The sequence below is a fragment of the Balaenoptera acutorostrata genome, chromosome 4, assembly GCF_949987535.1.
Source record: "Balaenoptera acutorostrata chromosome 4, mBalAcu1.1, whole genome shotgun sequence".
Classification (NCBI taxonomy): domain Eukaryota; kingdom Metazoa; phylum Chordata; class Mammalia; order Artiodactyla; family Balaenopteridae; genus Balaenoptera; species Balaenoptera acutorostrata.
Window position 1 is genome coordinate 122782317 of NC_080067.1, and position 11971 is coordinate 122794287.

Sequence of the window (11971 nt, forward strand, 5' to 3'; positions counted from 1 at the left end):
AAAACACACACCCTTCTTCCCTGGAAACAAATAATGTGTCCCACTTGTGCCAAGGTCATTCTGCATGTACAGATGGCTAAGGTGGCTCAGTGCAGCGAACTCTTCTGGCAGAGGGACGCAGATTTCCATCAAATCCTGCCCCTGCTCACGGATATCTGGCCCCCAGCCTTGCTTGCTCCTGACATTGTAGACAAACTGTGTTGCGTTGTTTGTTGTTCTTATTTTTGTTTCCCTAGCCCCGATATCTTCTGTAGCCATTATTAATGGCGACACATAGGTGAAGCCAACTGAGTATTAACCTCAGAGAGGTAAGACATCCATCTCTGTCTCCATAGTCAAAGTTGTGGGGTTGGGAGAATCTGTTCACACAGCTCTCCTTGGCTAGGATTCACTTCAGTGTTTGTAATTTCTCTGAAGACCCATTGAGCAACCTGGCCTGAGTTGGATTTGTGCAAAAAAGCCTCTAACCAGGTGAGTCGCACATTGTTTCCGGCTCATTAGAGAGGTTTTGGACAACTTCTTTAATGAGGTTTGACATCTGACTACCACCGCATATGTGACTTTCTTCACCGCGTCACCCTGCCCCCCACTCTCCGTGCCTCCTTTGTTTTTACTCATTTTTTGTGAATGAATCGTCCCTTATATGACCATGCACTAGTTTGATTAATCTCTCTCATCAACCTTCCTTCCTGAATCCTCTGATTAAATCTGGTCTTCTCCCTTCCCCCCTCCATAATGCATGGGACCTTTTAGCAGCCACTAATTATTTAAAAGAACGTTTCTTTCTATCATGCTCAAGTTGGTCACTACAATTTTCTGTCGACCATGTAGCTTCTATTAAAAATTATTAAACCCAATTAAGAAAAGCTTTCCGACACCAAGTTCTAAAAGCTATAAAAATATTCTTTTTCTGTTACATTGACAAACTTGCTAGGCCGAAGGAGGGAGTAGACACAATATGTCTCACCAAAATCCATCCCTTCACCCTGTCCTAAATAGCATATTGTACTCACCAACAGATTGAGGAAATGTGATTTAAATCAAATTATCAGCAGGTGACTGTAAAAGTGCTAAGGATCTTTCCCAGGGAGTTTTACTAGTGGGTATTTCCGATCCTAGCAGTCAAAATTTTAGTGGCATTCCACCTATGTTAGACCTTTAAACAATATTAACTATTTTAACAATCTGGCACAATTATTGAAAAGTGACACAATAAATTAATAGTTGCTTAATTCAAAAAAGCCAAACGACTGACTGGACTGATTTTTCACCCATTTGACTGAATCAGTTGGATGTCGGTCATGGTATAGATACTGTCTTCAGTGAATCTGCTCTCCAGTTCATTTTCTGATGGCTATGAATTAGCCAAAACCAGCTAAAATAAGACATGACCTTTATCAGCTGAAATAGCCTGTGGGTCCAAATAGGATGAAGTAATGGGACGCAGCTCATGTCAATTAGGTAAGAGAAAAGAAAAGATCCAGAGAGAGCTAGACTGACTTGTCTAAGCCAGAAAGGCATTTGAGGTCACAGCTGACCCCACTGGAAACCTGGCATAATCGACATTGTAACTAAGAGAAGCATAATTCCTAGCTGTATTAATAGGTCAATGGCATGTCAGGAAACATGAAGAAATCTTCATGTATGGTCACCAAGCAGAGCTAATGTTCAGCTAGTAAGCACCAGAGTGGCACACAGGCAAGGGTGACCATGCCAATTCGTCAAAGCCCGTCAGTGTTAATATTTAAGATTTTATAATACTGTGTTTTATGAGGAAAGTTAGTGTTATAAGAGGATATTCTTTTGATAGTGATTAAAAGGAAAGAATGATCACTTTATAATTTACTAAAGATACGGACTATAGTTTTGTCTCTATTCTTAATGAGAACCAAGTGCTAGTTATCTCTGTAGCTCTTTGTTCTGATACAGAGAGTTAGGCTAAATAATATTAATGATCACTTCTAGCTCTAAAATTCTGAGTCTGGGGAAACTTGTCTCAGGATTTCTCAAACTAAATAATGTTATATCTAAATTAAAATGTGCGATAAGGTATATGCCATTCATACAAGACTTGTGTCTAAAAAACCCCTGAATTTTAGATATTTAGTAATATTTCACTTTGTACATTACTGCTGTGTGTACACATGGTGAATTGTATGCCTCTCCACAACAGGAAAATGTAAATAAGTAAAATAAAAATAAAAATTTATTGTCACTCAGTAACACTTTTGTTGGGGGCACTAATGTGAACATATAATTTTACCTTTTTGTCTCTTATTTTTAATCAATATTTGTTTCTTTTTTTTTAAAAAATTAATTAATTAATTAATTTTTGGCTGCGTTGGGTCTTCGTTGCTGCGCGCGGGCTTTCTCTAGTTGCGTTGCTGTGCGCGGGCTTCTCATTGCGGTGGCTTCTCCTGTTGTGGAGCACCGGCTCTAGGTGTGCGGGTTCAGTAGTTGTGGCTCACGGGCCCAGTTGCTCCATGGCATGTGGGATCTACCCAGACCAGGGCTCGAATCCGTGTCCCCTGAATTGGCATGCAGACTCTTAACCACTGCGCCACCAGAGAAGTCCCTCAGTATTTGTTTCTGTTTCATTGAAGAGGTTGTGTGCTTGGGGGTGGGAAGGGGTGGATACACTTGTTTGGGTGAAGAAAGAGAAAGTCACTTGAAGTCAAACTTAGAGAAAAAAGAATTCTCATTTTACTTTCTATTGCTCAAATGATTGTTCTATATAATCCATTAACCATATCTCATAAATTATAAGGGAGAAAGCTCAGCATTGATATCAAAACTGAACAGATTTTGGTTAGAAACTTTGCTGCAAATGCCAAGCCGCACATTCTTGTTAGGGTAGAACTAGTTGAAAGTACATAGAGCAGGTTTTTTTAAAAAGAAAATAAATCCTCTGCAGGATGCCCCTCTAGTGCAGCTCATCTGCAGAAGTGAAAAACCTCCTGGGCCTGAGCCTTTCTTTTTTTTTTTGGCCGCAAGGGCTTGTGGGATCTTAGTTCCCTGACCAGGGACTGAAGCCCTGCCCAGGGCAGTGAAAGCGCAGAATCCCAACCACTGGACCACCAGGGAATTCCCCCTCCTGAGCCTTTCAACATCCCAGTTAAATACTTTCTCAAGCATTGTCCAAGTATTGCCTCAGAGGTTAGGGTTAGGTTGATTAAACTAGGCTTATTAGGCTGTTTTTTTTTTTTAAAATGAGCATATACTTAGTATAAGAAATGGAGAGAGAAGTCAATATAAAGGAAAATAATTTTTATGGTAAACATTTGGCAAGCAAACTGGCTCTCCTGAGTTTATTCATCCATTACATCACACACACACACACACAATGTTCTGAGGAATACCAAATAGAAAGAAACAAAATCAATTCTGGTTAGTAAAACTTCGAATTTCTTTGAGATTCTTTTCTTTTTTAGAAGAGGTGAATGGAGGGAGGGATAAGACATTTTCTTCTAAAGAACGAAGGACTACTGAACATGGGGGATTTATTTAATGTGGAGTTGCAATGACACATCTTTTTTCAAGGTGCTTCTGGGAGATAATGGCTCTCGTACCTATAATTCAGTGGTTTTGCCTGGTAACATAAAAATGGACCTGAGGACCGAAGTTAACACCTTCATCTCTGCATAGCACATGATGATTTTAAGAATAACTCTAGAACATATTTGCTTTTTTCCATTACTCTCTTTTCTAAAATTTTCTTTTCAGGAGTAGACTCTATGAGTATTTTTCCTAACAATATGGCCAATTTTGGGACTTCCCTGGTGGCGCAGTGGTTAAGACTCCGAGCTTCCAATGCAGGGGGCCCCGAGTTCAATCTCTGGTCAGGGAACTAGATCCCAAATGCATGCCACAACTAAGAGTTTGCGTGCCACAACTAAGGAGCCAGCGAGCTGCAACTAAGGAGTGCGCCTGCCGCAACTAAGACCCAAATAAATAAATAAAAAGTAAAATAGATATTAAAAATAATAATAAAAAAATTAAAATATGGTCAATTTAAAGACAAATGAAAAATAGAAAATATCTCATATTTTTTCTATTACTTGAAAGAATAACTTATAATACCATTTTATTAATAAGCACAATCAAGTCAGGAAAAAATGAAACTCCAGCATGAAATGAGCAAAAGGTTTGGAAAGTAATTCTTTATATGTATAATAGGTATGATATCATGTCTTGTTTTAAAATAAATTAAAAAATGAGGAAGCAAGTGATTTTTATCATTCTTTTTGACCACCCTAAATATGCTTACCCCAGAGAGAATGAGTACAAGGAGAGAAATCTTGATTCTCAGAAAGTAGACGGTGAGCATTCTCATCTCATCTTTGAATAAGCTATGGCCTCATCAGCAAAGTTCCCAGCTTCTGCCTCCACCTTGCCTGTTTCCTCTCAAAATTCAGCCCAATACAGTCCTGTTTTTTATCTTCATTACACTATGATTACAGCCAAATTATAACTTCCTCAATCTGATCTCTTCATGGTGAAGGACAAGAGTCAGATGCTCTTTTTGCCCTTGACCCCTGCCCCCGAGCCTGGAAGCCAAATGCAGTGTGGTTAGGGCACCTGTCCCAGGCACCCTAGTGTACCTTGCACTTCTCCTCTTAAGACAGTGAGCGTGTTTGCTCAATGTCTACCCCTTCTTCAACACTCAGTTCTAATTCCACTTACTCCAAAATGCTTCCCCAGGTTTCTCCAACCCAGAATGGCTACCTCCCCTGAATTCAGAGTACTTAGATTCTGCACATGTGAAAAATTACCCTGTCTTTTGATACCTATCAGGTGATATTTCACCTATCAGGTGAATGTGTTTGACATTTCAACTTTGCGATTAGACTGGTGATTATCACAGTTGCCATTTTTGACTGCCTATTACGTGTTAAGGAGCATTTATGTATTTAAAAGTTTACATCTAACCTGCACAGTAGTTATTATCTTCATTTTACATAGGAGTAAATGAGGAACAGGGTTAAATCACTTTCATGGGACTGTAAAAATACTGTGTTCAAACCTGGATTCGAATCTTATATATTTAGAAGGCAGAGATCATTGTTGAAATTCTTGTAGATTCCCTTGGCCATTTTTATAGTGCTTTACCTATATTAGATACTAGAACATTATTTTCTGATTGATTGGCTTTAAACACTGACTTAAAACTATCCAGGTTATCATAAGTAATGTTCTACAGTATCAAACAGAACTAATATTTAATGCTATCTAATAGGGCATGGAGTAGAGTGGCACTAGACCAATGCAATCAGTGATGATAAGAAAAACAATTCCTGAGGGGGAAAATAAATACTTGCACGGATGCATGATCAAGTATACATGCTTTAGAAATAAGCAATGACTTTGGCCAAGACACTGTCTTCCTCTGAAATGCTAAAGAGCTGGTGAGAAGAGACATTAAGATAAGGAACATGGAAGAATATAAGAACATCCTCTTCAGATCTGAGGAGCAGGATTCAAGCGCATCTGAAATAGAGTTTGAAAAAAATGGTTATGAACAGGGATAATATGAAAATATTTAACAAGTAGGAGAACATGGGCATGAACCAAGCAGAACAGACAAAGCAAGCTTTAGAATGGACAACAGCCATGGACAACTGGTCCAGCCATCATGTTGTCTGAGCATAATCAGTCCTGGTTATGTGGCTGGCTAAAACACTTTTTGAACAAATGCCTCTTTCATCTTCAGTATGGTTCAACTCTAGTCTGCTGTGATTGTCAGATCCCTGGAATTATCAGACCCTGCAACCAGGCTATGTAGACCATGGTGATTCATTCAGCAGATGTTTACTGATTACCTTCTCTGTGATATGCACTGTACTAGGCACTCAATAGACAAAGACAAACTAGACACCACCTTGCCAGGGAGTCGATGTTCTCACTGACTCTTCCCCAAAAGTTGTCCCTGGTGCAATTCGAGGAACTGTTTTACCATAAAAGGATGAAGATAACATGCTTTCCTAAGAAGTCTATGTCTCAGTTGTGTTCTCTCCATAAGCAGACCCTGAGGTAAGGATTACGTACAATCTTAGCCATGCTTGATTAACGGGTACTTCTGCTGGCAACGTGAGGAGTCAAACCCAGTAACCTACCAGTAATTCCTTCTTATTTAGTAGACACTTTAGGCAAAATCAATTTCTATTACCTGCAAACAAAAAGTTTTAACTCAATTATGGCAGTTATTGGGCATGTTTGAGGAACATCATTTTTGTGTATAACTTTCCCCGTACAAGTGGGGGATGGAGATGACATAGAGGGAAGGCAACCAATAAAGGGTGAATTATTAAGCCAGTTACCACATTGGATGACTAAAATTTAACCCCTGAGAAACTCGGAATTACCCTGGCCAATTATCCCTCCATGTTCATCAGTTATTAGTGAAGAATTGCCTCTGCAACAAATTCCCAAGGGCAGCCCTGCACTAAAATGCTAATGGTGTTATTTAGGAATCATAGGCTGCCTTCTACTGAAATGTAAAGAGAATTCAGGAGGAAATGGGTGACACTCCAACAATGTCTACTGCTGGGTTTTACCTACAAGTTACAGACCTACTGTAAATAGCACAATAGCTATTGTCAAACAACAAATATCGGAGATATACTTTTATTAAGGCAATATGCTAGTAACTGAGAGACAAGAGATGGCACAAAGTGGTAAGTTTGTCTATTTCATCATATTCTACATTATTTAACATTAGGCCCCAATATGACATTTTTTTGCCCTCCAGAAATTTGCAGTCTAATTTTATGGGACAAATTACACACAAAATGGTGTTCCGTGAGCATTTATCATAATACATTATACAACTGGCAATTTTTACTTTCAGGCAACAGAATTTAACTGTATCTAATTTATCCAGGGAATAAGAAAGGATTTATTGATTGTTTAGTAGTGTTGCCTTTTGGATCCCCAAAAGACCACCAGAAAAACTGGTTGATTAAGCAAAGCTAAGTATATTAGACTTACTGCACTAAAGAAGGTCAATATTTATATGGTTTGGGGGCCTGGATATAGTGATTGAAGAGCAAGACAGCAAAGCAGGGAATTATTTGGGCAGAATGTATCATACAGTAGTTTTAGATTAAGTGAACACAGTGAGGTAAGGGCCTAGAAATGAGTCTTGATGAACAAGCTGTTAGTCTTGATTTTCATTGGTTCACAATCTTATCTTCCAGGAACCTGTATATCCTGGAGCAAGTAGCTAGGCAATATTTGCTGGATCGCAGTATTGCCTACAGGGAGACAGGGAATTATGTTGCTTTTGGCTCTCAGTGAATAGTTTACAGGCTCAAAGGAAGAACTGAACAACCAGATCTCCAGAAGGATAAGAACTAGAGTAGCTTAGCAAACTCAATGGTATTAGCACACAAAACATCTCTCTAGGACATTGCCATCTGGACACTCAGCTCCTACCACCCTTCATTCCTGAGTATCTCACCTGAAGAATCAAATTCCCAATAGAGTGCCAATCATTGGTCAAGTGTGAGCTACATGGCAATCTTGTGGTCTAGAAGGACAGGGTATAGAGTGTTGTATTCCACAAAAGTCACAAGGAGAAGAGAACAGATAACCTCCCAAAGGAAGAGAAATTAAAAAGACAAAAATAAGAGAAGCACCACAATGATCAAATCTTTCTCATGCTCTTTCTCCTCATGAGTATTGAATTTGATTGCAACTGTTTCTTTTTGTTGTTGTTCAAAATTTAACAATTTTTTGTTGTTTAAATTTGTTGTTCAAAGTGAAAAATTTATATTTTTAAAAATTATTTCTTTCTTCTTCTCTAATTGCTTCCCTACAACAAACCACTGTGGTAAAAACTTCTCAACCCCATGTCTGTAATGTTTTTTCCTGCTCACCCCTTCCTTTCCATCTACCTATAACTGACCTAATCTATTCTTTTTTTTTATAATTTTTTAAAAAATTTATTTATTTATTTATGGCTGTGTTGGGTCTTCGTTTCTGTGTGAAGGCTTTCTCTAGTTGTGGCAAGCGGGGACCACTCTTCATCGCGGTGCGCGGGCCTCTCACTATCGCGGCCTCTATTGTTGCGGAGCACAGGCTCCAGACGCGCAGGCTCAGTAGTTGTGGCTCACGGGCCCAGTTGCTCCGCGGCATGTGGGATCCTCCCAGACCAGGGCTCAAACCCGTGTGCCCTGCATTGGCAGGCAGATTCTCAACCACTGCGCCACCAGGGAAGCCCTGACCTAATCTATTCTTAAATTATGTTCTTCCAAAATTTCTGCAGTTGCATCCTGCATGTTCTTTGCATTTATGGAATCTCTTGTCTACTTCCAGTTAAATAATCTCAGAGCATAGTGGTGATTCTTTCATTTGCAACTTTTCCTAATTCACTTATTCCCTGTTCCCTATCACGTAAGTGTCACACACTCTGTTCTCACCTTAAAGGTCACTTGTAATGGCCAACAGCTGTCCATGTGGACTTACATATTACTCACCTTCATGTACACTTTGCTCTAACCAACCCCTTAGCAATGTTCCCTGGGTACTCCCTATGCGTTCTTAACTCTAAACTTGAGAACACAATGCATGCCTGATTCACGTTTATATTCCCCAAGTACTTAGCACAGTCCCTTTGGTTGCAGTTTGAGTGACTACTCTGGTGAATTGAAAATGATTGCCTAAATGCTACTTTGAAAAACATCATGAGGCCAAGTTCAGGATGAGTAGGAAGGAATGTTATGACTGCTTATTAATGTCTGTTGTGGGCAGTGTGTGTGTGTGTGTGTGTGTGTGTGTGTGTGTGTGTGTGTGTCAGGGGGACAATACCAGTATCTGTCCTTGGCACTTTCCATCTTTTACTGCATATTAACATTTGTGAAATGAAGTTCTCCAAGAATTTAGAATGAAGAAATCTCAGGAAAGCCCTCTTTGCTTCTCCTTGGTTTGAGAAGTAAGATGGCCTCTGTCTACAGAGCCTAGTAATTGTTAGTGAGACCCAAGAAGATAAGATTATAAATCAAGAAAGAACTGTGCTGTTTGCTTTAGGAAAATTCCTGCAAACCAACTTGTCTGGGCAAATACTTCACTCTCCTATCAGGACAATAGATTGCTCACCTGGGCAAACAGCTCACTTACCAAATTTCAGTTAACTTACCAAGATTCACTTCAAGACCTCCCCCCCTCTTAAGTTCATCATAAACTATTATGTCACAAATGTTGCCCAGGTCCATTCATTTCTCCACCATGAACCACCCACCCTAAGACCCACTTAAACCCAGATTCCAAACCCTATAAATACCCTGTCCTGACATTTGCCTTCTTGAGACACTACCAAGACTCAATAAGGTAGTGTTCTCCCTTACTTCAGTAGGTTACCAAACTTAGCTTCGTTTGTCAACATATTTTGTGTTGGATTTGTAGGGCATTGATACTTGATATTTGACTTAAGGAATACCACAAAACACTGGGGATAAAGTCAAGAAATTGAGAACCCTTGGGTGAGTGCTGAGTTGTACCTTTCTTGTTCTTTCAGGGACAGCTAACTTGAAGAGGTATTTTGTAAAGCAACATGACATTTTTGCACGTCTATACAATGCAAGGAAAAGAAGATCATTAACCTTAGACGCTGTCACTGTCAGGCACACAAGTCCAGTTGATTCTAGAATCCAATCATGTAGAGTTTTTCAAACTATGATATATACAAGAATATCAGAGGGGCTTGTTTAAAATGCTGATAAATGCCCAACTTCCAAGCCTTATTCAGAGGTCTGTGGCAGGGCTCAGGCACCCACATCTCAAATAAGCTTGCAAGTGATTCTAAGGCAACAGGATTTCTCACCATGCTCTTAGAATCCAGAACCTACCTGAGGTCCAGTCACCCAAAGCCATTTCTACCACTAGTCAATTCCCTCAGTGGTTATTTCATCTAAAATTCAACTTTCTTTTGACTATTGTTGTATTCATTTGGCTGTCCTTTTGTTTTTCATCTTTTTGATACTCTAAGGATTTCATATAGAATGGAGGGAGGGAGGGAGGCCAAGAGATAAGATAGAGACAGAAACAGAGAGAGAAAAAAGAGAGAGAGAGTCATCTTGTCTAATTTCATTTTTCTGTTTTCACATTTTGTATATTTTACAGATGATGGTAATTTATTTTCATCTTGTATATTAACTTTTGTGTTTGTATTGAAAACTTGTTTAAACCAGGCTTTGGAAGACGCTTCCTTAAAAAATATAGTGTTTCTAGCAATCTCAATTTAATGATAAAGACATAAAACATGAATTACAATCTATTGTCCTGCAATATGCATAATGACACTTGAAGAAAATATAGTAGATTTGTCAAGTATTCATTTGGCTTTAGGAAATGCATTCTGTTAACTAGCTTATTATATGGATGTCAGAAATCACTTCTCCTTTCCCATAACAAACGTTTGACTTTGCATAAGAAATAAAGAAAAATAGATCCCCTACCCCAGACGTACACTGAGGGCTAGAAGGACAGTAAAGAGGAGGGAAAAATGGGGAAGCATTGCAAGTTACTGAACGGCAGCCTTTCCTTCTTGAGTTTTCCTAAGGTCAGCCCCTCGAGCCCTGTTTGAACTCAACTCTTAAAAGTAGTTCTTCTGGACAAAGGATAAGTGATGGTGAAATAACTCCAGGAACGTTGTAATCTAAGTTTTATTTGTATCTATATGACTAAAGCAGCTGTTAACAAAGTTTTTCTTGCAAAAGCCAATGCCTTATGTTGTTCATTCTGACAAATGCAAAAAAAAAAAAAAAAAAAAGAAAGAAAGAAAAAAAGAAAACAAAAATATTTACACAACAAAGATAGTACCTTTCTGGCAAAGCAGCTTGTTTCCCCAAATACCTTTTTTATCCTCTTTGGATAAGATTTTATTGTTAAGTTTATTGGACACCAGCTTTTCCAGGTGCATGCCCTTATTTTATTCATTTAACAGGAACTGGACCAATCAAACTTGCAATAAAACTTTTTGCATTATGGTTGGATTGGGTGATTGGTTTAAAATATATATACTTTCTAGCTTTTATAACATGTAAGCCAGATAAACTGTTAATGCTTTAGAACTCTCTAGGCTGTATGAATGATGGAGATTTCTGTGTTATCCCTGATAAACTTGAGGATACAGAAAACAGTTTTAATCCTCTTTTTATACTATGCCTGTCTGTCTGCAGAGCAAGTTCAGAGAATGGCTATATGGCAGGAGCAGCCAAGGGCTTAATTTTCAAAGCCAGGTAATTTGATGTGGTCACATATTTTTAATCTATTTAAAATATAAAATAACTAAACAAGCTGATAAAGTGACTGTTATACTTAATGAAAAAGAGTTTTTTATAGGCTGAATTCAGGCCAGGTGAAATTTCCATTTCTTAGCACTGTGGCCGTCCAAAGTGTCAACATTTAGTAAAATTTTATCTTTCATTAAAAATAAACCAGTATTCCCAGTAGTGCAATTAAAGGTATTCAAAGAAAAAAAAAATAAAAAAAAAATAAAGCAGTATTTTTTATGCAAGAAGGGACAATGACAGATATAGCCAGAGCCAATCTTTTAATTGTACCTTAAAGTGTTCTGTCGCCTATAGCTAATGTCTTCACTTCAGATTTATGCTTTGGATTATATTCAGCCAGATGCATTTCTTCTAATTACAATCAGGATGTGTCTATATGAAGTGGAAAATGTGAGCAATTATTTCAATTGTCCAAAAAAATAAAAGTGAGTTCAGCTGAAAATATGCAAGTAAGTGGTGTAGAATGAGGTATTTTTGAGGTGAGGATTCTATTAAATCACCCCCAGTTCTCTGTCTTACTTTTGTAAATACTTTCTTTTCGTTTTTATTTTCTTACGGTTTATGGATTTGTGAATCTGGCTATAGATTTTTTTAAATCATCTTGAGGCATTTTGTTTATAAACTAGTCATGCATAGCAAGGATATCTGTGCATTTATACCCTACTCTCAGAAAAGTGAAG